The sequence below is a fragment of the Schistocerca gregaria genome, chromosome 4, assembly GCF_023897955.1.
Source record: "Schistocerca gregaria isolate iqSchGreg1 chromosome 4, iqSchGreg1.2, whole genome shotgun sequence".
Classification (NCBI taxonomy): Eukaryota; Metazoa; Arthropoda; class Insecta; order Orthoptera; family Acrididae; genus Schistocerca; species Schistocerca gregaria.
Window position 1 is genome coordinate 612585171 of NC_064923.1, and position 25196 is coordinate 612610366.

The following is a 25196-nucleotide window of genomic DNA, read 5'->3' on the forward strand; positions in this document are numbered from 1 at the left end:
CCCTCTTCCTCCTCCTCCTCCTTCCAAACTTCTCTGGGAAACCCCCTCACCAATACAAACAAACCATTTATATTAAATTAAATGATTAATTAATTAAATTGAAAAATAATTAAACCCTCCTGTGGATAATCCCTCAGCCTACCCTCCCATCCGCCACCCCTCATAACAGGAAATTCATATCAATGTCAATAATATATTAGTACATATTCTTTATTTAATCGGTTTGTAAGAGACAGTTCTCCCCCATTTGCGTAGAGCTCGTGTCTGCACACCCCCACCCCCACTTCCCATGACATAATAGCTGTAAGCACTGAGGAACTGAATGAAGTGTGGTACAGTAGTCGCCATTTGGGGTCTCCTGCGCATGTGTCTGTCTCCAGGCGCCGCCACAGCGGTCAAAACCGCCAAAGGTCCTAACTACAGATCATGATACTAACTACCAGCGACCTTTGACCTCACAACCCCAAAAAAAGCATCAGGTGGCAGTCACTCTTTGATACTGATACCTGAGAAACTCCTGTTGATACCCAGGCTCTCACTCTCCCCCTCCCCCCTCCCTCTCTCCCTCCCTCTCTGTCTCTCTGTTTCTCTCTTTCTCTCTCCCTCTCTCTTTCTCTCTCTCTCTCTCTCTCTCTCTCTCTCTCTCTCTCTCTCTCTGTCTCTCTCTCCCCCAAGTGGTTGCTTCCTGCCCAGCAAGGGTCTGTAATGTGCCAAATTAACCCCTCTTTTGTCTTGAACAAATAAATGGATACCTGGCGATCACCAATTGTGGATGTCTTGGTAATATTCCCTCTCTCTCTCAGATTGATTGACTAATTAATTAAATTGATATCACCTGCCGGAGTGGCCGAGCGTTTCTAGGCGCTACAGTCTGGAACCGCGCGACCGCTACGGTCGCGGGTTCGAATCCTGCCTCAGGCACGGATGTGTGTGATGTCCTTAGATTAGTTAGGTTTAAGTCGTTCTAAGTTCTAGGGGACTGATGACCTCAGAAGTTACGTCCCATAGAGCTCAGAGCCATTTGAACCATTTAAATCGATATCCTCTCTGTGGGACAGTTTTTCCTTGCATCCTGTTGGTGGATACTAAGAGTGATATACATCCCTTCTGGATTCCCCCCACCCCGCACCCTTGCCTCCTATTGTTGGATAATGGTACAGTTACACTGTTTGGTAGGAAGTCCATTGCGTTGGCGGTAGCTGAGAATATCAAATTTCAGCTCAGTTGCATGCTACGTCCTTAAACAATCTGTGGAGGGTGTTTCCAGAATGAGATTTTCACTCTGCAGCGGAGTGTGCGCTGATATGGATACTGGCAGAAGTAAAGCTGTGAGTACCAGACGTGAGTCGTGCTTCGGTAGCTCAGTTGGTAGAGCACTTGCCCGCGAAAGGCAAAGGTCCCGAGTTCGAGTCTCGGTCGGGCACACAGTTTTAATCTGCCAGGAAGTTTCAATCTGTGGAGGGGTTGGACTGATGTGTGTGCTTGTAGCACCACCATTGGAAACAATAAATTGTCCAATTAGGAGTTTGACCTCTCGATTGGAAGTGATGCTGTATAAAATAAATTTCCTTTACTTCATATCAATAGTCACAAATTTTTGTGATCAATACTACCGGTTATGGTCTGTAATGATCATTTTCATATCTGTTTTACAAGAACGTGTCCTAATATACTGAAGCCATAGTGGCATCATCAATGCTAAACACAAAATTAGCGCCAGCATCGTCAAATGTATATAAACAATGGTATATAGAAAAGTCATCTTGTTAGTAGCACTACTGTTCCCAAAATGATATAAAATGATAGATGGAATTTCAAATTTCAATATGAATTTATACCGTCATGGTTGTAGAATTCCTGACAATTACAGGTCTGCTAAGCATATTTTAGAAAGCACTAAGTTTGTTCTCTCAGCTACATCAGGACAAAGAAGGAGGAGGAAAGGGTCTGCCACGTGACAGGATAGTAACAACAACAAATACCACTACAAGACTGCAATGTATTGAGAAGCACTAAACAACGATCCTAGTACTTTCATGGGCCGGCCAGAGTGCGCGGCCGCTACTGCCGCAGGTTCGAATCCTGCCTTGAGCATGGATGTGTGTGATGTCCTTAGGTTAGTTAGGTTTAAGTAGTTCTACGTTCTATGGGACTGATGACCACAGCAGTTAAGTCCCATAGTGCTCAGAGGCATTTGAACCACTTCTCATGGGTAGATACCTGAGATCGCTGGAAACTGTCGTACCTACAGCCCACTCACCTCCCAGACGTGCACACACAGTGTGCCTATCCCCCCTTACACCGCCAGCACCAGTGCTCACAGGCTGGAGAGAAATATAAATGGCGCTGAGACTGGAGCCACAATCGTTGACATACGTACCGGCCAGATTGCACCACCTGGCCAGGGAGGGTATACAAAGATGATTGGAGTGGTAGGAATTCGAACGTTATCAATACGTCCAGCACTGACCCTTCGCAGTAATCGATATTGAATCGCTCAGTTTCGCAGAGACAACCCAATGAGTGCTTAGTATTAGTTCACTCTTCAGCCATCTAGAGGGCGCTGCAAAGGCCGCCTCCACGACTTGTCCTTGCAGCTGCAGGCAATAACCAGTAGCCAGTCGGACAAAACTTTTCTTAAGCCAGAAATGCACCTTGCAGTCCAGATGGTGTCATTCTAGGGAACCAGCCACATACGTATCACTGCAATTACAATTAAATAGTACAATTGTAGAACCAATCTGGTGACACTCGACAAAGAGTAAACTATCGGGAATACCTCATCGTGATGTCCGTGGCTCTATAAATATCAGAAACTACACTCCTGGAAATTGAAATAAGAACACCGTGAATTCATTGTCCCAGGAAGGGGAAACTTTATTGACACATTCCTGGGGTCAGATACATCACATGATCACACTGACAGAACCACAGGCACATAGACACAGGCAACAGAGCATGCACAATGTTGGCACTAGTACAGTGTATATCCACCTTTCGCAGCAATGCAGGCTGCTATTCTCCCATGGAGACGATCGTAGAGATGCTGGATGTAGTCCTGTGGAACAGCTTGCCATGCCATTTCCACCTGGCGCCTCAGTTGGACCAGCGTTCGTGCTGGACGTGCAGACCGCGAGAGACGACGCTTCATCCAGTCCCAAACATGCTCAATGGGGGACAGATCCGGAGATCTTGCTGGACAGGGTAGTTGACTTACACCTTCTAGAGCACGTTGGGTGGCACGGGATACATGCGGACGTGTATTGTCCTGTTGGAACAGCAAGTTCCCTTGCCGGTCTAGGAATGGTAGAACGATGGGTTCGATGACGGTTTGGATGTACCATGCACTATTCAGTGTCCCCTCGACGATCACCAGAGGTGTACGGCCACTGTAGGAGATCGCTCCCCACACCTTGATGCCAGGTGTTGGCCCTGTGTGCCTCGGTCGTATGCAGTTCTGAATGTGGCGCTCACCTGCACGGCACCAAACACGCATACGACCATTATTGGCACCAAGGCAGAAGCGACTCTCATCGCTGAAGACGACACGTCTCCATTCGTCCCTCCATTCACGCCTGTCGCGACACCACTGGAGGCGGTCTGCACGATGTTGGGGCGTGAGCGGAAGACGGCCTAACGGTGTGCGGGACCGTAGCCCAGCTTCATGGAGACGGTTGTGAATGGTCCTCGCCGATACCCCAGGAGCAACAGTGTCCCTAATTTGCTGGGAAGTGGCGGTGCGGTCCCCTACGGCACTGCGTAGGATCCTACGGTCTTGGCGTGCATCCGTGCGTCGCTGCGGTCCGGTCCCAGGTCGACGGGCACGTGCACCTTCCGCCGACCACTGGCGACAACATCGATGTACTGTGGAGACCTCACACCCCACGTGTTGAGCAATTCGGTGGTACGTCCACCCGGCCTCCCGCATGCCCACTATACGCCCTCGCTCAAAGTCCGTCAACTGCACATACGGTTCACGTCCACGCTGTCGCGGCATGCTACCAGTGTTAAAGACTGCGATGGAGCTCCGTATGCCACGGCAAACTGGCTGACACTGACGGCGGCGGTGCACAAATGCTGCGCAGCTAGCGCCATTCGACGGCCAACACCGCGGTTCCTGGTGTGTCCGCTGTGCCATGCGTGTGATCATTGCTTGTACAGCCCACTCGCACTGTCCGGAGCAAGTATGGTGGGTCTGACACACCGGTGTCAATGTGTTCTTTTTTCCATTTCCAGTTGTGTATATGCTTCTTATGTTCAAAAAAAAAAGTTCAAATGTGTGTGAAATCTTATGGGACTTAACTGCTAAGGTCATCAGTCCCTAAGGTTACACACTACTTAACTTAAATTACCGTAAGGACAAACACACACACCCATGCCCGAGGGAGGACTCGAACCTCCACCGGAACCAGTCGCACAGTCCATGACTGCAGCGTCTTTAGACCACTCGGCTAATCCAGCGCGGCCCTTCTTATGACTGGACGTAATTTTCCAAGTCAAATCATTCATCTCCTTTATGCCTATACGTATGCTGAAATCGCAATTTCTCATGTCAAATTCATACCTCCCTTACAACTTTTTTTGCAGATGTTAGAACACTGACCACATTAACTTTACACTCCGACACATACGTTATAAGCCTATATTACACACCCGCTAATAAATACAGTACTTCGCCAATATCTCAATGTTGGTGGCACCAAAAACTATTGAGCAAAAATTACGGAATGGATGGACATCCTCCATTTATGGAGTATTTGGCGAGCACGTCTTTTACAGAAGACCATTGAATAAGACAGAATGTATAACTCGTTAATAGTGGGGAATCAGAGACCGCGAGATCGCGAACATAGCTAGGTCGGACTTGTATAGATTTCTGGCTGCTTTGTGGAATTGGTTGTTTGACTGGGAACTCCGTGTGGAATAACCGAGTAATTCACTAAATGTGGACTGGATAGCCATACTTAAGTGGTGACAAACAATAAAAATATTGTCTTGAATATTTCAGCCGCTTATTTCAGTGAAAACGCACCATATTACCACCCTAAATCTTGATAAATAGGAACTTACAAGAACTATTTCCAGCACTAGAGTTACGAGACCCAGCAGGGTAGGTATTAAGCGACGTTTTCTTCAACGCTGCTTTTTCGCCGTCTAGTAAGTACTTACGATTGCAGAGTGAAGGGACATCGAGCGGAAGCCGTACTGAGGTAGGTGGACATTTCAAAATGGTTCAAATGGCTCTGAGCACTATGGGACTTAACATCTGTGGTCACCAGTCCCCTAGAACTTAGAAGTACTTAAACCTAACTAACCTAAGGTCATCACACACATCCATGCGCGAGGCAGGTTTCGAACCTGCGACCGTAGCAGTCGCGCGGTTCCGGACTGAGCGCCTTAACCGCGAGACCACCGCGGCCGGCGGTGGACATTTAACATGAACAGTATGACGGACGAACAATCGAATTTTTTAACCCGCCCGCCGCACACGATCGCAGTGACAATGCTGCTGCCACCCTGCATAAAAAGCGGTCTTGGTTGTAAGTATCGCTAATAAGTATCGTTAACAATATACAAGTTAAAAAATATACCTGCCTGATAAATCAATGTACGGTATTGCTTCTGAATGAAGTGGTCTTCCACACAAATACCGCGACATTGAACATAGACAGTGATCGTGGGTTATGTTTTAACAGACCGAATGTGCGGGAGGCTATCGCCAGCGTTATAAGCTCGTAATAAAATTACCCTTGTCATCGAATTTAGAAAGTGATTCAGCTAAGAAACGTGGATAATTTCAACTACCACATGCCGCTGATGAATATTTCTCACACTAAGAAAAACTATTTATAATGCATTCCATCTCGATGCTATGCAGACAGAGCAACAGAGGTTCTGAGATATGTCCACTGGGTTATAGGTGAGGGAGGATGATGGTTGAATGAGAATTATCACACATGTTGTGCTATGTCAGGAATCATCTAAAATGCAAAGTTAGTTTGAAGTCACAAAAATTAACAAAATGAAACGATCAATACATTGACTTTTCACATGTATAGTGTTACGCTTTCTAGTAGAAATGTTGCGTGCGATTTGAAATCAAGTCTCTTCATGCAACCATACACTTGCGGTGGATCCTATTCAGATTTCTTTTAATGACTACAGACATTGGTGAATCACATTCGTGGCACTCTCATATCTCGAAACGAGTCACCTTTTCCGAAACCTACCTGCTAAGAACCCCCGCCCACACACAGCAAAACTCTAGCGTGGTTTTATACAGTCTCTCTGAATCTTGTAATTGTTCATCAGTTTCTGCCTTGCCCTCCCTGCAGCTTTGTCCATGTAATCATTTCAGTTTAACTCAGAACTGGGTGAAAGTTGGAGAGCGCTGTATCTAACACCTGTGGAGAAACAGGGAGAGCTGCGTTAATGCAACAGTACCATGTTTTTTTTCCATTTGATGGAAATGGGAACATGTTGTTGCAGCTCCACCAACCGTGTACAGTGCCTAAGGCCAGCGCTAAACGATGTTTTCTCCTGTAACATGAGGTAATAGAAGAGACAGTATGAGCAGTTACAGTGGTGTTTCTTATCAGGAAAATTAGAAAGACTTCACATCATACAGGAACTGGAAGAAAGATGAGGATTTTGCTACTACAAATTCGGTGCATTGCAAAACTACATACAGGAACTGCAGTCCAAAGGAGACCTGCTTCTCTCAGGGTGCAGTCTTATCTGTCACCTAAATATTCTCTCCCTCCTCGATATTCTGTACCATCCAACAGATAAAAGCTGCAAAATATAAAAAACTTTGCTAACTTCACTGTCTGCTTGCTTGCACTGAGCATATGTGGTGATCATATTAAATATACAGGTATTGGTCCATAGGAGCAGGTGGCCAGTGATTGAAGTCGCTTGCACAGACCAATGAAACGTGTCCACACCCATACTGTTGGAGGACCATATTCCACAGACTATCAATCAAAAGAGAGGGTTCCCGTGTTGTTCTTTCATAACACGTTTCATACATTGTTTTTCTGCTATAACTAATCCAAGCAGTGTGTCACTACAGCTTTGTTCACCACCACGTACATTGTTTTTCCACCATGACTTCAATATCTCTGTCAGATGCTAAACTGACATTAATAGCAGATGTCTCGGTGTTCCGTTTTCTCGCAGAAAGCTGGACATCACATGCTGCTCTTGTAACACACAGGATGCTTCAAATTAAAGATGGAGGCAATGTTTGTTATTGACAAAAATGTGGAAGAGATTGGCACATATGGAAACTGGAAGCTTTACGGCATTGTTGAGCGGCGTTTCGAAACAGCTGTTCAAAGATGATGATTTCTACATTTAATCTCATCTATCATAGTGAAAGTGTAGCAGATGTCCCGGTGTTCCGTTTCCGAAGAGACCTTGAGCACTGATTTTTCATACTTGTGGTGCATATTGCACCCAGGTATATGACGACTGTTTCGGTGTCTTAGGTGGTAGTTATCCTAACCCCTCCAATCTTTGGACACTACGTCTTTTCAAACGGTTCAAATGGCTCTGAGCACTATGGGACTCAACAGCCCAGGTCATCAGTCCCCTAGAACTTAGAACAACTTAAACCTAACTAACCTAAGGACATCATAAGTATCCATGCCCGAGACAGGATTCGAACCTGCGACCGTAGCGGCCGCGCGGTTCCAGACTGAAGCGCCTAGAACCGCTCGGCCACAACGGCCGGCCACTATGACTTTCATTTTTATGTCTTCCAGTGCATAACTACCTGTGGATTTCTGTTGAACTTAAACCTATAGAGCATGGATAGTATCCACCATCAGCTGTCAATCCCACTGATGAAGGAATGGAAGGCTTTCACGCATCCAGACAAACAAATAAGCATCCTCACTCCTCCACATTTTTTGTCGTATTCTCATCAGTTTTACGAATTTTACATCAATATTCATAATTTTACCATTTTTTCGTATTTTCATTCTATTTTACTCAATTAAATAAAGTCCAACTACCACTTGTGACGAGTTGTCACATCAACAAAACGTATTGTCATGAGATCTCATGATGCTACAGCCAATGACATTGAAGCATAGCTATCAACTTCTATATCGCTGATAAATCACCCCCTCCGCTACTTTCAGAGGGTCTTAAACACACATCAAAAAAGTTTTGCAGCACCTCGATTCCGAGAGTTCCGGAACCTGTACAGAAAATAGGAACAGAGATCACCATAAACATCATTTCCGCTTTTTTTATTGCTCATGAAAACCGCACACTGCATGTTGTACCACCTTACAGCGAGACCTTCGGAGGTAGTGGTCCAGATTGCAGTACACACCGGTACCTCTAATACCCAATAGCAAATCCTCTTGCACTGATGCATGCCTATACTCGTCGTGGCATAGTAACTACAAGTTCATCAAGGTACTGTTGTCCAGATTGTCCTCAACGGCGATTGTCCTCAATGCCTCACGAATATGCTGCCGATAAGGTTGCACTATCGGTCGGAGGATGGCATTCACCTATCGTTCAGCCATTACGGCACCTTCCATGACCAGCAGCAGCGTATGTCGGCTCCACATAATGCCACCCCAAAACATCAGAGAACCTCCACATTTATGCACTCGCTGGACAGTGTGTCTAAGGCGTCCAGCCTGACACGGTTGCCTCCAAACATGTCTGGTTATCTGGTTGAAGATATATGCAACAGTCATCGGTAAAGAGGACGTGATGCCAATCCTGAGCGGTCCATTCGGCATGTTGTTGGGCCCATCTGTACCGCACTGCATGGTGTCATGGTCGCAAAGAAGGACCTCGCCATGGACGTCGGGAGTGAAGTTGCTCATCATGCAGCCTATTGCGGACAGTTTGCGTCGTAACACGACGTCCTGTGGCTGCACGAAAAGCATTATCCAACATGGTGGTGTTGCTGTCAGGGTTCCTCCGAGCCATAATCCGTAGGTAGCGGTCATCCACTGCAGCAGTAGCCCTTGGGCGGCCTGAGCGAGGAGGCATGTTATCCACAGTTTCTGTCTCTCTGTATCTCCTCCATGTTCGAACAACATCGCTTCGGTTCACTCCGAGACGCCTGGACACTTTCTTTGTTGAGAGCCCTTCCTGGAACAAAGGAACAATGTGGACGCAATCGAACAGCGGTAATGACCGTCCAGGCATGGTTGAGCTACCGTGTACCTCCTTCCTGGTGGAATTACTAGAACTGATCGGCTGTCGGACTCCCTCCGTCTAATAGGCGCTGGTTGTTTACATCTTTGGGCTGGTTTAGTGACATCTTTGAACAAAGGGACTGTGTCTGTGATATAATACTGTGTCAAGAGTTCTGAGAACCGGGGTGATGCAAAACTTTTTTTGATGTGTGAAATGTGGACATATCACGAACTCTGTTACACAGCCTACATCACATGACACGAGTAGTGTTTCTTAGTATAGCAAATAGCGATCAGCAAAGAGGAGGGACAAAAACTAAATTCCTTAGCCGAAACACTCTATAAATTCGGTAAGACTTTATTGCAGTTTGTCATATTCCCCTATGTGGACTGGAGTCACAAAGTATTCTCGCATTCGTAGGATAAAGTCATAGATTCAAAAATCTTGCACTCTGCCCTGTGCTTTGGTTTGTTGAACCTATGAGCTACGGACCTGTGTATCTCGTAAGTCTTCCCTTTCTTCAACTAACCCTCCCTGCAGCACTGTCTCTGATTTTATTTGAAATTGATCGGAAGTGGAGGCCACTTTCTTATTTATTTATCGTTTGGTGTACATCGCTGTTCTTATACAGGAGGGTACTATAACCCGCTACTGTTGACATCTCATGAAGGAACAGAACGAGCTGAGTCCCACGTAATCAATAAGCTTCGACATTTTTCTTTCGAAATAAGTATAAGCGTTGCAAACTCGTACTGACCAGCGATAATGATATAGACCGGTTTTCTCATCCCAATATTGTAACTGCCATTCTGCGAAGACTGTTCTGTACCAATATCACTTATGTCACCCTCCAGTTACACACAGTCTCTCTAGACGCTTGCATGCTGAGGAGTTTAGCACCCCTTATTAGTGTATTGTAGGTAGATACGAGCCTGATACATTTGAGAGTATTGTGGTGATATAACATACGATTAGGGAGAAGAAGAGGAAGAAGAAGCGTTCGTATTATGCATGATGGAGCTCCAGACTGAAGGAATGTGAAACAATTTATGTAAATCATTTGCGCTAATTCTGTAGAGTTGTTTCAGTGCCTGGGTTCCATCCAAGAAGGTGCTGGGAGAGGGAAATTATCGTAGAACATAACACAAAATCACAGCACCGTTGTTTGATAGTGAAATTACACGCCATGCTGCATTAATTCCGTGAACAGACACACTCTGTTCCACCCACACGCAACATTTGTTGTGCAAATGTAGACACAGAGATTGCAGTACCTCACAAACCAGTGTCACTAACTTATAATCAGTGCAGCTATGAGACTGAAGTCTTGAATAATATTCAAGATGTGACAGAGAAATGGAGTACTTCAAAAAATGGTTCAAATGGCTCTGAGCACTATGGGACTTAACATCTTAGGTCATCAGTCCCCTAGAACTTAGAACTACTTAAACCTAAGGACATCACACACATCCATGCCCGAGGCAGGATTCGAACCTGCGACCGTAGCAGACCCGCGGTTCCGGACTGCAGTGCTAGAACCGCACGACCACCGCGGCCGGCTGGAGTACTTCACATACAGCTTTGTTCATCTAGAGGACGGTGCTGAAAAAGGGATTTGCATCGATGGACATGATTCAGCACACATGCATTGTAAGTCCTCTGCTGACTGTGGTATGGAGAGGTTTGCTGTTAACGATTACAGGTAGACAGCGCTCTAAGTCACACACAGAACATGTAGTTGCATTCGAGTCAAATGTAAGTTATACCACACAACTGATGCACCCCGAGAGAACAACAGAAAAAAAGTTAAGTGCGTGATAAATGACCTGCCGCAACATCTCCCTCTCTCTCTAGAATGCATCATCAGTCTGCCATTAGATCATATCTCGTTAAACTCCTCTTAACTGAGCACTCCTTCTACTCCCTATCGTCCTTTAACGCAGATCCATGTCAAGTTAGAGGCAGATGGTTCCCTTTTACAGAAAAGCATCAAAGACAGAAGTCAACTTGCATGTATCCCTATTGACTCAGTTGACATAGAGCAGAATGTTGTTAAAAACTACGCAGCAAGTGTTCTATAAGGTATTTGGTACCTGACACCTCATGGTCGTGATTGGTAGAAATTACAGAGAAGCACATTGCAAATACTTTTTGTTAGGGTATACAAAATATAAACAGTCTGGCCCAGTGTCAAACACGCCATCTATTCTGTAGTTGTACATTGTAGTCCCCAGCTGGTAATACAACGCTCTTTAGCTAAGTGCACTTTATAAAAATCTGTAAGGTGGTTGCCGACAACTCTGGAGTCGCACCTGAGCTAGTGATCTGATATATATATATATATATATATATATATATATATATATATATATATATATATATATATATATTACTCTAGATTTGGTAGTCATCCACGTTAAGCAATCTTTTCCAGCCGTCTTATCGCTGTCGACGAGAAATGGCTGTTTCCCTCGTCCCCGGTGCTTCCATGTCAACTTTTTCTCGTATTCCTCTTGCTGTCACATACTCGTCCCAAGTACGAGAATATTTCTGCACCAAGCAGAAGACATGCAAGTACTCCCTATTTTCCTTCAATTTACAGGTGTTTTGGTGTATTTTACCTCAATGTATAAGTATTTTCCGTCAATTTTAGTAATTTTATCGATTTTATGTCACTTCCGCCGATGCAATTACGACATCACTTTTTACCACGTATTTTAAAGTTGCTTGTAAATGTAGTACAGTTGTCAACACCTAGGGCAAATGCACAGTTTTTCTGTATGTGTGGGCGCTTGTATCTTTTTCACGTGGCGGCCCCTCAGACCATACTCAGAACCTACAGGCGGTGAATCCACCTTCAGACGCCGTCCTGGACTTAAAGCGATTGGACTCATCTTCGAATTCTATCCTGTATAAGCAATGTAATGCTGTCTTCATGAATTGTTTAAAAACGGTTATGGCTATGGTTCAAATGGCTCTGAGCACTATGGGACTTAACTGCTCAAGTCATCAGTCCCCTAGAACTTAGAACTACTTAAACCTAACCAACCTAAGGACATTACACACATCCATGCCCGAGGCAAAATTCGAACCTGCGACCGTAGCGGTCGCGCGGTTCCAGACTGTAGCGCCTAGAACCGCTCGGTCACTCCGTCAGGCAAAAACGGTTATAAAAATATGTACAGACAAAAAGTTAAAGCACTTTAAGAACATTAAACAGTGAAAAATCTCTTGAAAAACACTAAATACGACAGCAGGTACACTGACCATTAAAAATGGAACGCCGTCCACTTTCACTACAACTGGAAAAGGACCTTCCCTGGCACGGCAGATTGTCCATGAAAAAAAGGATGGGTATGGTGGGAGATTGGAGAGTGGTCGTGATGAGGACTGAGGGCTGGTGAGAGTTGGAGATGAGACATGGATGGCTGCAGAGGACAAGAAGATACGGGTAACAGGTACCTGGGATCTACAGATTGGAGCGGAAAAGGGGGAAGGGTGACTACATGGAAGGGGAAAAGACCACCGCGGCCGGCTACTAAAAGAAATCCGACAAATTTTGGGTACACCATAAATAACACAACTCTAAGGGCTGTCAATTCGACTAAATACCTAGGAATTAGAATTACGAGCAACTGAAATTGGAAAGACCACATAGATAATATTGTGGGGAAGGAGAAACAAAGACTGCGCTTTCTTGGCAAAACACTTAGAAGATGCGACAAACCCACTAAAGAGACGGCCTACATTACCCTTGTCCGTCGTCTGCTGGAATATTGCTGCGCGGTGTGGGATCCTTACCAGGTAGGATTGACGGAGGACATCGAAAGGGTGCAAAGAGGGGCAGCCCGTTTCGAGTATCCGCGCAACAGAGATGAGAGTCTCACTGATGTGATACGCGAGTTGGGGTGGCAGTCACTGAAACAAAGGTGGTTTTCTCTGCGGTGAGATCTATTTACGAAATTTCAATCACCACGAAGGGAGAAATGATCATCATAATAAAATAGCCGGCTGAAGTGGCCGATCGGTTCTAGGCGCTACAGTCTGGAACCGTGCGACCGCTACGGTCGCAGGTTCGAATCCTGCCTCGGGCACGGATGTGTGTGATGTCCTTAGGTTAGTTAGGTTTAAGTAGTTCTGAGTTATAGGGGACTGATGACCTTAGAAGTTAAGTCCCATAGTGCTCAGAGCCAATAAAATAAGAGAAATCAGAGCTGGAACGGAAAGATTTAGGAGTTTCTTTTTCCCAAGCACCATTTGAGAGTGAAATGGCAGAGAAGTAGTATGAAAATGGTTCGATGAACCCTCTGCCAGGCACTTAAGTGTGAATTGCAGAGAAACCATGTAGATGTAGAAGCAGTGCTGTTATTGTCGTAATCTGTAAAGAGAGCGATTTAACTGACGTCCAAAAGGTCATGATCATTTGGTTTAGGGTTAATGATGGAAGCATTTCAGAAACAGTTATGTGAACTGTTCGCTTGCCGCCATGTTTAAAGTGTATCATCCATGGTAAAATGACGCTACCCAAAACCCGTGGAGGCATCTGTGTTGTAATAAGGGCCATAGATGACAGGTGTGAAAGACGGCTGCAGAGATGTGTTCGGACGAACAGATGTGCAACTGTTAAGCAACTGACCGCCTAGCTGAACCAAGGGGCTACTAACAGTGGCTCCGCAACGAACGCTCAACAGCCCCTGCAGTAGGAGCCTGGTTCATGCACCCAGGCTGACTTGTTCATCGGGGACGAAGGCTGGAATTTTCGCGCCAATACCGCAACTGGACGTATAACGAATGGCAACAGTTAGCCTTTTCAGGTGAATGGCGTCTTATGCTCCATCAGACAGATGGCTGTTGGCGTGTACAGCGTGAGCAGCTAGCGACGAACAGCCTGCACCAATAGAGGAAGATCTGTGGCCTAGAGGATGTTTGTCGTCGCATTCCGTGGTTTATATCGTCATTCTGGAAGGCACGATGGATATACACAAGTACGCATCCATCCTTGTGGCCTATTCCGATCCCTACAAACAGTTTGTTTTTCCTCGTCACGATGACGTCTACAAGCAGGACAATGCAACGTCTCACACAGCTCGCAGTGTAGTGCGTAATTCGAAGAGCACCGAGATGTATTTGCCGTATTCCCTAGCCAATAAACTCCACGGATTTAAGCCCAGTGCAGAATCTGTGGGACCACCTCTATCCGTCTCTTCACGCCATGGACCCTCAACCGAGAAATCTACCGCAGCTCCCCATGCCACTGGAATCGGCATGGTTTCACATTACTGTTAGTACTTCCCGGAACCTCATTGAATCTCTACCTGCATTGTTCACAGATGGTTATTCAGGCTTCAGACAGGTGGTCACATTAATGTGCCTGAACAGTGTTACTTATGCATAAATGGTACACCTCCTTAATACACTACTGGCCATTAAAATTGCTACACCACGACGATGACGTGCTACAGACAAGAAATTTTAGCCGACAGGAAGAAGATGCTGACATATGCTAATGATCAGCTTTTCAGAGCATTCACACAAGGTAGTCGCCGGTGGCGACATCTACAACGTGCTGACATGAGGAACGTTTCCAACCGATTTCTCATACACAAACAGCAGTTGACCGGCGTTGCCTGGTGAAACGTTGTTGTGATGCTTCGAGTAAGGAGGGGAATGAGTGCCATCAAGTTCCCGACTTTGATAAAGGTCGTATTGTAGCCTATCGCGATTGCCGTTTATCGTATCGCGACATTGTTGCTCGCATAGGTCCAGATCCAATGACTGTTAGCAGAATATGGAATCGGTGGGTTCAGGAGGGTAATACGGAAGGCAGTGCTGGATCCCAACGGCCGCGTATCGCTACCAGTCGAGATGACAGGCATCTTATCCGCATGGCTGTAACGGATCGTGCAGCCACGTCTCGATCCCTGAGTCAACAGATGGGGACGTTTGCAAGACAACAACCATCTGCACGAACAGTTCGACGACGTTTCCAGTAGCATGGACTATCAGCTCGGAGACCATGGCTGCAGTTTCCCTTGACGCTGCATCGCAGACAGGAGCGCCTGCGATGGTGTACTCAACGACGAACCTGGGTGCACGAATGGCAAAACGTCATTTTTTCGGATGAGTCCAGGTCCTGTTTACAGCATCATGATGGTATAATGGTGGCATCCGTGTTTGGCTACATCGCGGTGAACGCACATTGGAAGCGTGTCTTCGTCATCGCCATACAAGCGTATCACTCGGCGTGATGGTATGCGGTGCCACTGGTTACACATCTCGGTCACCTCTTGTTTGCATTGACGGCACTTTGAACAGTGGGCGTTATATTTCAGATGTGTTACGATCCGTGGCTTTCACTTCATTCGATCCCTGCGAAACGCTACATTTCAGCAGGATAATGCACAGCCGCATGTTGCAGGTCTTGTACAGGCCTTTCTGGATACAGAAAATATTAGACTACTGCCCTGGGCAGCACATTCTCCAGATCTCTCACCAACTGAAAACGTCTGGTCAATGATGGCCATGCAACTAGCTGCTCTCAATACGCCAGTCACTACTCTTGATGAACTGTGGTATTGCCGTTTATCGTATCGCGACATTGGTGCTCGCGTAGGTCGAGATCCAAAGACTGTTAACAGTCATTGGTACACGCCATCCAAGCTCTGTTTGACTCAATGCGCAGGCGTATCAAGGCCGTTATTACGGCCACAGGTGGTTGTTCTGGGTACTGATTTCTCAGGACCTAGGCACCCAAACTGCGTGAAAATGTAATCACATATCGGTTCTAGTACAACATTTTTGTCCAATGAATACCCGTTTTTCATCTGCATTTCTTCTTGGTGAAGCAGTTTTAATGGCCAGTTTGTACCTTGCGTTATACGTGCTCCATGTTTCTCCTTTTAAATATTACGAGTATTGTCGTAAGTTTTGAACTTTCAATATCATAGGTTTTCAGGACTATTTGTATGGAAGTGGGAGAAATCATTTAAATTATCTAGTTCGTTTTGTAAACGTGGTATATTAAAATTCATTTTATTTAAACAATTACTTTATTTTATTTACCCCAAATAACACTTCCCCCCAAATCCCATAGTCCTTGGATTCGGGCGTAAGACTATTCACATAAGTGTTTTTCACGTCAGAATATTACGCAGAATTGATGGTGGAGATGAATAGCGACTCGACGGTCGCCCCGGCATATTTGCGCGCCATTTAAATACTGTCGACAGCCGTATCTCACAAGCAGAGGTCGGGCTGGCATGTAAACACGAATGGAGGCTGCCTCGCCCACTCACACGGGCTAATTTCTGAGAAAGACCCGGGCGCTGGGGCACTTTTAAGAAAGTACCGGAAAAGTTAATACAGCCTGCGGCAGCCACTCGTCTTCATTTGTCGAGGATGCCGCCGTAGCCGCGACCGCAGCTCGGTGTGAGCGAGGGAGAAAGCAGTGGGCGTGCATTAGCCTGGCCCGCACTGCTGTCACACGCCCGGCATTCCCACACGGCGACTGCTGCCAACGCGACGCACAGACTTGAGCTTTTTGCCCTCGAAGCCGCAGGCCGTTAGGCTGATTAAAATATACGTCCGCCGCTTATGTCACACCCGAGGAGTTTTCTCTTCGCACATACTTACTCCGCCCGTATTTCATTTCAATAGTAATTTTCTCGAAAAGATGCGACTCGTGTTAGCTGGAGGCTATGCGGCCGACGCAGAGCACTCACTATACGAGCTTCACATGCGGGTTGTGGCGTGATGTATAGAGGTAGACGGAGTGGGGCGTTGCTTCGCTGGAAGTTTTCGATGCTTTTAAGCTGATATTCACAAAAACCCGAGTGAAAATAATAGTAGACGCCAGTCTGGGAAAATTGCCATGTCTTGCAGAAGACTGTATGACTAGTATACATTATGTAACCACTGCAGCTTAACGTACTCCTATGTGCTGCGAAGGCAATGGCGCAAGCGAGGAAAAAAAAGAAAACCGAAAGAGGAAGAGTGAAGGAGAGCATTGTACTTCTTCATGGCTGAAAATAAAAAACCTTTTAAGGTCTATACTTGTGATTCGACGACTCTTGAGATAATGAATTTACATGGACTATGTAATGGGATAATTTTACAACATCTCAAACTAACGGCATATTTGTCTATGCTTGAGAGCTTGCTTGCGCCTTGGTAACCTGCTCGGCCTACCTTCTTGCTACTCGTACGTTATCAATATACGAAGCAGTGGTAAGTGGTAGCTTAGCTGAAAACGGATAGGTTAAGACAGTTATTAATAGAGCCATAGTACAAAATCAGGTTACGCCTTTTGTGTTATTTAGTATCGAAAAAGGGAGGAAAAAGTACTCAAATAAAATCACCGTATCCAGGGCTACAAAATGTAAGTACACAAAAAAGAACAACCGAGTCTGACTTCGAGGAAACTTTTAACTACCTGGAATTAGCAGAATATTTTGCACAACTTTTTTTTTTACGTGCCAAAGTGCATTGTGTAGTGAACAACGCTGGTCGCAAACGCAATGCTTCATATGATGATCAGAAAATGAAGAATGTACATAGCATGAAAGCAAATAACCTAGATGCGTCAGCTGTGTCAGCAGTGTTACTCCTCGTTCACGCTCCATGGGAAAATATCAGGTTAAGTAAAAATCACTGACAATAACGACTCTACAGTGAAATGTATCGCTATTTTTAATGAACCTGAATTAAACCAGCGACTCTACACAAAATAATCACGCTGCTGTCCAATAATGCACTGGCTGAGCAGTCATTAATGTGCGTTATATGTGGCTTTAGTAACGTGCACGTTGCAAGTTTATACACTCCTGGAAATGGAAAAAAGAACACATTGACACCGGTGTGTCAGACCCACCATACTTGCTCCGGACACTGCGAGAGGGCTGTACAAGCAATGATCACACGCACGGCACAGCGGACGCACCAGGAACCGCGGTGTTAGCCGTCGAATGGCGCTAGCTGCGCAGCATTTGTGCACCGCCGCCGTCAGTGTCAGCCAGTTTGCCGTGGCATACGGAGCTCCATCGCAGTCTGTAACACTGGTAGCATGCCGCGACAGCGTGGACGTGAACCGTATGTGCAGTTGACGGACTTTGAGCGAGGGCGTATAGTGGGCATGCGGGAGGCCGGGTGGACGTACCACCGAATTGCTCAACACGTGGGGCGTGAGGTCTCCACAGTAAATCGATGTTGTCGCCAGTGGTCAGCGGAAGGTGCACGTGCCCGTCGACCTGGGACCGGACCGCAGCGACGCACAGATGCACGCCAAGACCGTAGGATCCTACGCAGTGCCGTAGAGGACCGCACCGCCAATTTCCAGCAAATTAGGGACACTGTTGTTCCTGGGGTATCGGCGAGGACCATTCGCAACCGTCTCCATGAAGCTGGGCTACGGTCCCGCACACCGTTAGGCCGTCTTCCGCTCACGCCCCAACATCGTGCAGCCCGCCTCCAGTGTTGCGACAGGCGCAAATGGAGGGACGAATGGAGACGTGTCGCCTTCAGCGATGAGAGTCGCTTCTGCCTTGATGCCAATGATGGTCGTATGCGTGTTTGGCGCCGTGCAGGTGAGCGCCCCAATCAGGATTGCATACGACCGAGGCACACAGGGCCAACACCCGGCATCATGGTGTGGGGAGCGATCTCCTACACTGGCCGTACACCTCTGGTGATCGTCGAGGGGACACTGAATAGTGCACGGTACATCCAAACCGTCATCGAACCCATCGTTCTACCATTCCTAGACCGGCAAGGGAACTTGCTGTTCCAACAGGACAATGCACGTCCGCATGTATCCCGTGCCACGCAACGTGCTCTAGAAGGTGTAAGTCAACTACCCTGGCCAGCAAGATCTCCGGATCTGTCCCCCATTGAGCATGTTTGGGACTGGATGAAGCGTCGTCTCTCGCGGTCTGCACGTCCAGCACGAACGCTGGTCCAACTGAGGCGCCAGGTGGAAATGGCATGGCAAGCCGTTCCACAGGACTACATCCAGCATCTCTACGATCGTCTCCATGGGAGAATAGCAGCCTGCATTGCTGCGAAAGGTGGATATACACTGTACTAGTGCCGACATTGTGCATGCTCTGTTGCCTGTGTCTATGTGCCTGTGGTTCTGTCAGTGTGATCATGTGATGTATCTGACCCCAGGAATGTGTCAATAAAGTTTCCCCTTCCTGGGACAATGAATTCACGGTGTACTTATTTCAATTTCCAGGAGTGTATGACAATATGTTACTAAACTAGAGTTCTAGACTCATAAGATAACACCAGGAACAAATCTGAAAAGAATCTGCTACTATTATTATTGTGAACCGTAATCGAATTCAGGAAAGTGCCAAACTGCAAGTTAACATGTTCGTATGTCACGGGATTGGAATTCTGAAGTGGGAAGACAGCTTACGAAACAATAGGAACCATGCTCAAAAGAAATTCTTTCTTCAGTTAATATCAGCTTCGATTAACGGAGTGAAAACTGAGCATTTTGAGCAGGTTTAGCTCTTGGAGCTGCGGTTCCATCTTCGTCATGATGTGTCAACTGAAGGCTGCACCAACCTCTGTTGTAACATAACAATGTTCAGCCATTTTCATTTCCTGTAGACATCATTATTTTTTTACCTCATTATGTGCTTTCCAAATTGAACTGCTGTCTTTTATGATAAACAGTTTTTCGTAATTATTCATTAATGTGATGAACGTAAGTGTTATATCAATTTTGTCACTAGGCTTGTAAAAATTGTGTGAGAATGGAGTTATGATGCGATTCAGAAAACGGAACATCATTGGAACAATGGAACTGCATTGAAAATATTGGGAAAGACGCAGCTAACAGAGATCGGACGTAGCTTGCGTGATTTATGGAAACCAGTGGTCAGCATCTGGAAGTATTTTGCACGGGTCAAGCAATAAGACCAGGAGAGAGCGTGAAGAAAACCGTTTTTTGTTATTGTACTTAGTGGCTACAAAAAAATTTCTGCTGTGCGGGCACATCGTAAGTAACAGCAGCACGCGTATCCCAGTGCAGAACCAATGTTTGGTTTGGAGCTGATGACTATGTGTAGGAACGAATAAGACTAAATAGTCATTAAAAATTAATTACATGCCTGTAGAGTAAATTAAGATTTACTCAGAACTTTCCCTCGGTGGTAAGAAGAAAACGATCTTGCAGAGGCGTGTAAACTGGCACAAAAAACATTCAGCAAACTGAAACTCTTGAAATTATAAAATAACCTGTAAAGAGGTAGCGAGGCATTTAACTTACGAGAATAGCATTGTGATTATTGTGTCTTGAATTGTCTGCGACGTACTAATTGTCTCTCTGCACACTGTCTCTGTATGTAAAGGAGTTAACTAAGTACCTAAGTGCGTGACCGATTTCTAAAGTTCGTTTGCCTCTTATGTGTCTAGGGTGTGGCCTCATACCTGTCGCGTTAACCTGTTATTGCTCTGTTAACTATCTATAACTCGATTAAAATTGCAGGAAGGCTTATGGATGATGAAGTGAGTAAATGTCCTTGACGTAAGCTGGGTGCCGTTTAATAATAACAATGTTTATTCAACTATTGCGTAAAACTGTGAGAGAACAATCAGTAGCTCGATTAAGAATGCACTAAGTCCGGCACACCAGGTTGCTGTTCGAAGTTAAAGTTCTAAGAGCGGCTGATGACAGCTTTTCAAAGGCTACACTCATATGCTGAAATACCACAGAGTTCTGAACACGAACCTTCAGTTCAGACTTAAAGTGCACAAATATATTCAGAAATTCCACAGGTCTAACACTGCCTTTCTGTTCACAAATAACATGCACGAAGCTGTGCTAAAATGTCACAGGCCACTACTCGCTGTGCTGGTATGGCTTATTGTCGTTTCCAGCCGGCCGCTGTGACCGAGCGGTTCTAGGCGCTTTATGCGGAACCGCGCGACTGCTACGGCCGGCATGGATGTGTGTGATGTCCTTAGGTTAGTTAGGTTTAAGTAGTTCTAAGTTCTAGTGGACTGATGACCTCAGATGTTAAGTCCCATAGTGCTCAGAGCCATTTGAACCATTTTATTGTCGCCTCCGCGGCTAGTCAGTCACCTGGGTGATTTCCCTAAATCACTCCAGGCAAATTCCGGGATAGTTCCTGTGTGTGTGTGTGTGTGTGTGTGTGTGTTTGAGGTTTACGGGCGCTAAACAGCGTGGTCATCAGCGCCCAAACGCATAGAAACAGGAACACAAACGATGAAGGGACGAAGACGGACGCCGAACAAGGAGAACGGCTAAAAGACACAGGCCTGACGCAGTTCCAAATGCGCACATACAGAGGCAAAACAAGAGGAGAAGAAACACAAGGGCACAGCCGACTTCCTTTCCTATCCTTCCCTAATCCGATGAGACCGATGACCACGCTGTCTGGTCTCCTTTCCCAAAAACCAACCAACCATTCGCCCGGCCATTGCCGCCGCCAGTAGATACACTTGTAGACGGTGGGTTGCTGTATTCCTGGCGTCATCCACCGAGGCCAGCCACAGGCAGCCAGACACACCGCACGCTTTACTAACAGTTCTGGATCACAACAGCAAGCCACCGATTTGTATACACAGCAACACATCGCACTGTGTACACGACAGTCTCCAGCGAACTCCACTGGAGGCATCATTGTCGCCCACCATCAGCGCTCTCATCCAACCACGGCGCTACAAGCAGGGCACTATGTTACGTCTGCACCCCACGTGACCGCTTACGGAAATCATTCCACTGCATTATTTAAGACGTTGCACGACCGCTACCCGACACTGCCGATATGCCCAAACCACCTCCAGTATGCTGGTGACACCGCTTGGCTCCCTCTCTACTCTAAGCTCCAGAAATTCCAACGATTCTAACAAATCGATCTCAATCAGTTTACCTCCTGGTGTAACGAATGGCTCTTTAAGATTAACTCTTCAAAACCCTAGGCAATAACATTATAAAGTGCTTCACCCTTCTATCTCGATGACTTCTACCTCACCACTGTTCCATCCAGCTAACTAACATACTAAAATATATTGGACTAACTCTCGATTGACCACGAATGTGGAAATCGTACCTACTAACCACCCAACAGAAGGCTCACAATAGACTAAAACTACCAACTGGCCGAACATGGGGACTACACGTATCCACTGTCCTTCACACATACAAATCCTTATTCCATCTCATCCTTTGCTAAGCGAATGTTGCATGGATATCCGCCCCCTACAAAGTTCTATTAAGTCCCTCTAATCCTCGAACTTCATTCTCCCTGCTTAGAATTCCGCATTCGCCTACCTTTCCCCACAAGAATCCTCCACCAATTTATCAAATTCACACCTGTCCTCACTCACATTCAACACCTCCGATTAACCTACCATAAACTCAACTCCAATAATCCTATTGCATCCCTTCTCCTTTCCTGTCCTGGTGCACTTCCACGCATCTACCTACACATCCCACCAAACCTTCAGCTGCACACCCTCCATGTCGTCTCCTAGAGAAATTTCAGTTGTCCCTGCGGATAGATAGCGCTCGGTGGTAGTGAAGCTTGCCGAGGTAGTACATTCGGTTTGGATAATGCTGTGTCCCGGATGGCGCAGTGCGTACTGCGCCTACCTAACAAGCGCCGGCGCGGTAGCTCAGCATGTTCGGTCAGAGGGTTAGCTGCCCACTGTAATAAAAAAATGAGTTAATGGATCAACGATGAACGTGAACAAGCATCATGGGACGTCCACCCCGAACAAATACAACGAATATAACGAAAAAAATGAGATTTAAAAAAAGTAAGCAAGAGATACTAGGTTCGAATCCTGTTCCTACACACATCGTCGGCCCTGATTCCACTTTATGTCCCGCTGAAACTGACAGCAGTGATAACCCTCAATGTTTATGTTTTTCATGCGCTCCACGTTTTTTGTTTTAAATCTTACAACTATTTTCTTAGCTAGTAAAAACTCAAAATAATACATTTTCGGGACTCTGTATAGAGATTAGGAATCTGTATTGCGCTAGGAGAAATTATATTACATTTTTTAGTCCGATTTAAAAACCTGGTCCATTCAAAACTGATTTTTACTTACATACATTTGTTCTGCTTTTTAGTCTTGTGAATGTGAAATTTTTAATCGATTTCGAACATTTTGATGTGAGTTTAAAAGATACATGTAAATTTCAGGTTTATTTCAATTTTTCTTCACCTGAGTCAACCAGTATTCTACTTCCTGTTACGTATATCTCGGGAAAAAACCGTGAAGGTAAAAAGAGATTCGAAAACACACGGCGGCTTACCAGAAACAGTAACATGTATCTGCGCTGCTCAGTTACTGTTGTGAGTAGCGTTTGGCCGTGGAATACTCGAGTACCAGAGTTCAATTCAGGGTCTGGTGTTATCTTTTTCTTTTCTTTCCTTTCTAATTTTTTAATTTTAGACTGCATGTTACGGTATGTATTTTTAATCGTTGTTCAGCGATGTATAGATATTGTACAAATCATGTACAGTTATTTAATATTACTATAGAAACAAGAGCACAATGGTTTTTATTATACCGCTTTTAAATACTTACTTTATCCTTAAACTTTTGTCCTATTGTCTTCCACGTACAGCACAGCATCATGCTTTCTAGTCCATTGCCAACATTTCCTTCCTTATCTTGAGTCATATCCCATCTCCAAAATAAAAGAAACCCATGTAATCCTTCTCCTCCTAGGTGTGTCCATGTCTCTTTTAGTTAGTTAGTTAGTTACTTACTCACTTACTTACTTTCATGTTCCATGGATCATTTTGCATGATAAATCGTCATGATGTGGAACGAGTCATTTTACATTCATACTGCAAATCAATTTGTATATCTATTTGTACTCAAAACATCATCATATAATTATTTGCTTCCCAGAAATGAAAACAAGATATGCAGATTGAGTTAGCAATTCTACCCACCACCTTTAACACATTACAAAATTAGCAATTGTTCTACGGAATAGAAGGAGTTGTCAAGGAAAAACTTTTTAACTTTTTTTTCAAACTTTAGCTTGCTGTCTGTTAGACATTTTATATCACTGTGTAAGTGGTCAAAATTTTTTGTTGTGGCGTTGTGCACCCCTTTCTGTTTTAAAGACATGCTTAATGTTGATTAATGAATGTAATTTTATTCTAGTATTGTAATTATGTACCTCATTGTTCCTTTTAAACTGTAGTGGACTATTTACAACAAACTTCACGAAGAAATAAACATACTGTGGAGCAGTAATCAGAATGCCCCACTCCTTAAACACGTCTACAAGATGATCAAGGGTGAGACAGCATATTATTCTCACAGCATGTTATTGGGCAATGAAGATCTTCTTTCTTAAAGATGAGTTATTCCATATCCCACATGACATTACTGAATGAAAATAATCAAAATGTGTCAACTTACTGATTTCTCTCTCCCTAAAATTTGCTATGATTCTGAGTACAAATGTGGCTGAACTAAGTTGTTTTACAAGTTCCAAAATTTATTTTCCAATTTAAATTTTTATTAATATGGACAGCTACAAATTTTGAACTTTCCACCCTATGTATTATTTCATCACCATGTGCTACACTTATCAGTGGTGCAGTACACCTAGAGGTGCATAACTGAGTATGTTGTGTCTTTTTGAAATTCAAGGTGACGCCACTCGCAGAAAACCAGCAAATGATACTTTTGAGAACTTTGTCCACCATTTCTTCCATTTCTGTATGTATACTTGGAGTGATTACAATACTGCTGTCATTTACAAAAAGAACTAATTCTGCTTGTTGTACATTAGACGGCAGATCATTTACATATATGAGGTAGTTCCCCTGAAACCATTCAAAACACATAGCCACGTCATCGAGGTGTTATATTTTGCTCTACTTCATCAATTGCACTCGAAACCATCTCCGGTATACCTTCCTGCCATTGTTCTTGTCTGCATGACAGATCGATAACTGTTGCGCTCAACGACAAAAACTTGTAGTTATAAGACATCAACATTTTAAGAAATAGTA

At 45.1% G+C, this 25196-nt stretch overlaps 1 non-coding gene across 1 annotated transcript; it reads left to right on the plus strand.

The window, feature by feature from the left end:
- Window positions 1-1349: 1349 nt before the first annotated feature.
- Trnas-cga (transfer RNA serine (anticodon CGA)) lies at window positions 1350-1424 on the plus strand. The gene has a single exon. It is a non-coding gene; the product is annotated as a tRNA-Ser (tRNA).
- Window positions 1425-25196: the final 23772 nt, after the last annotated feature.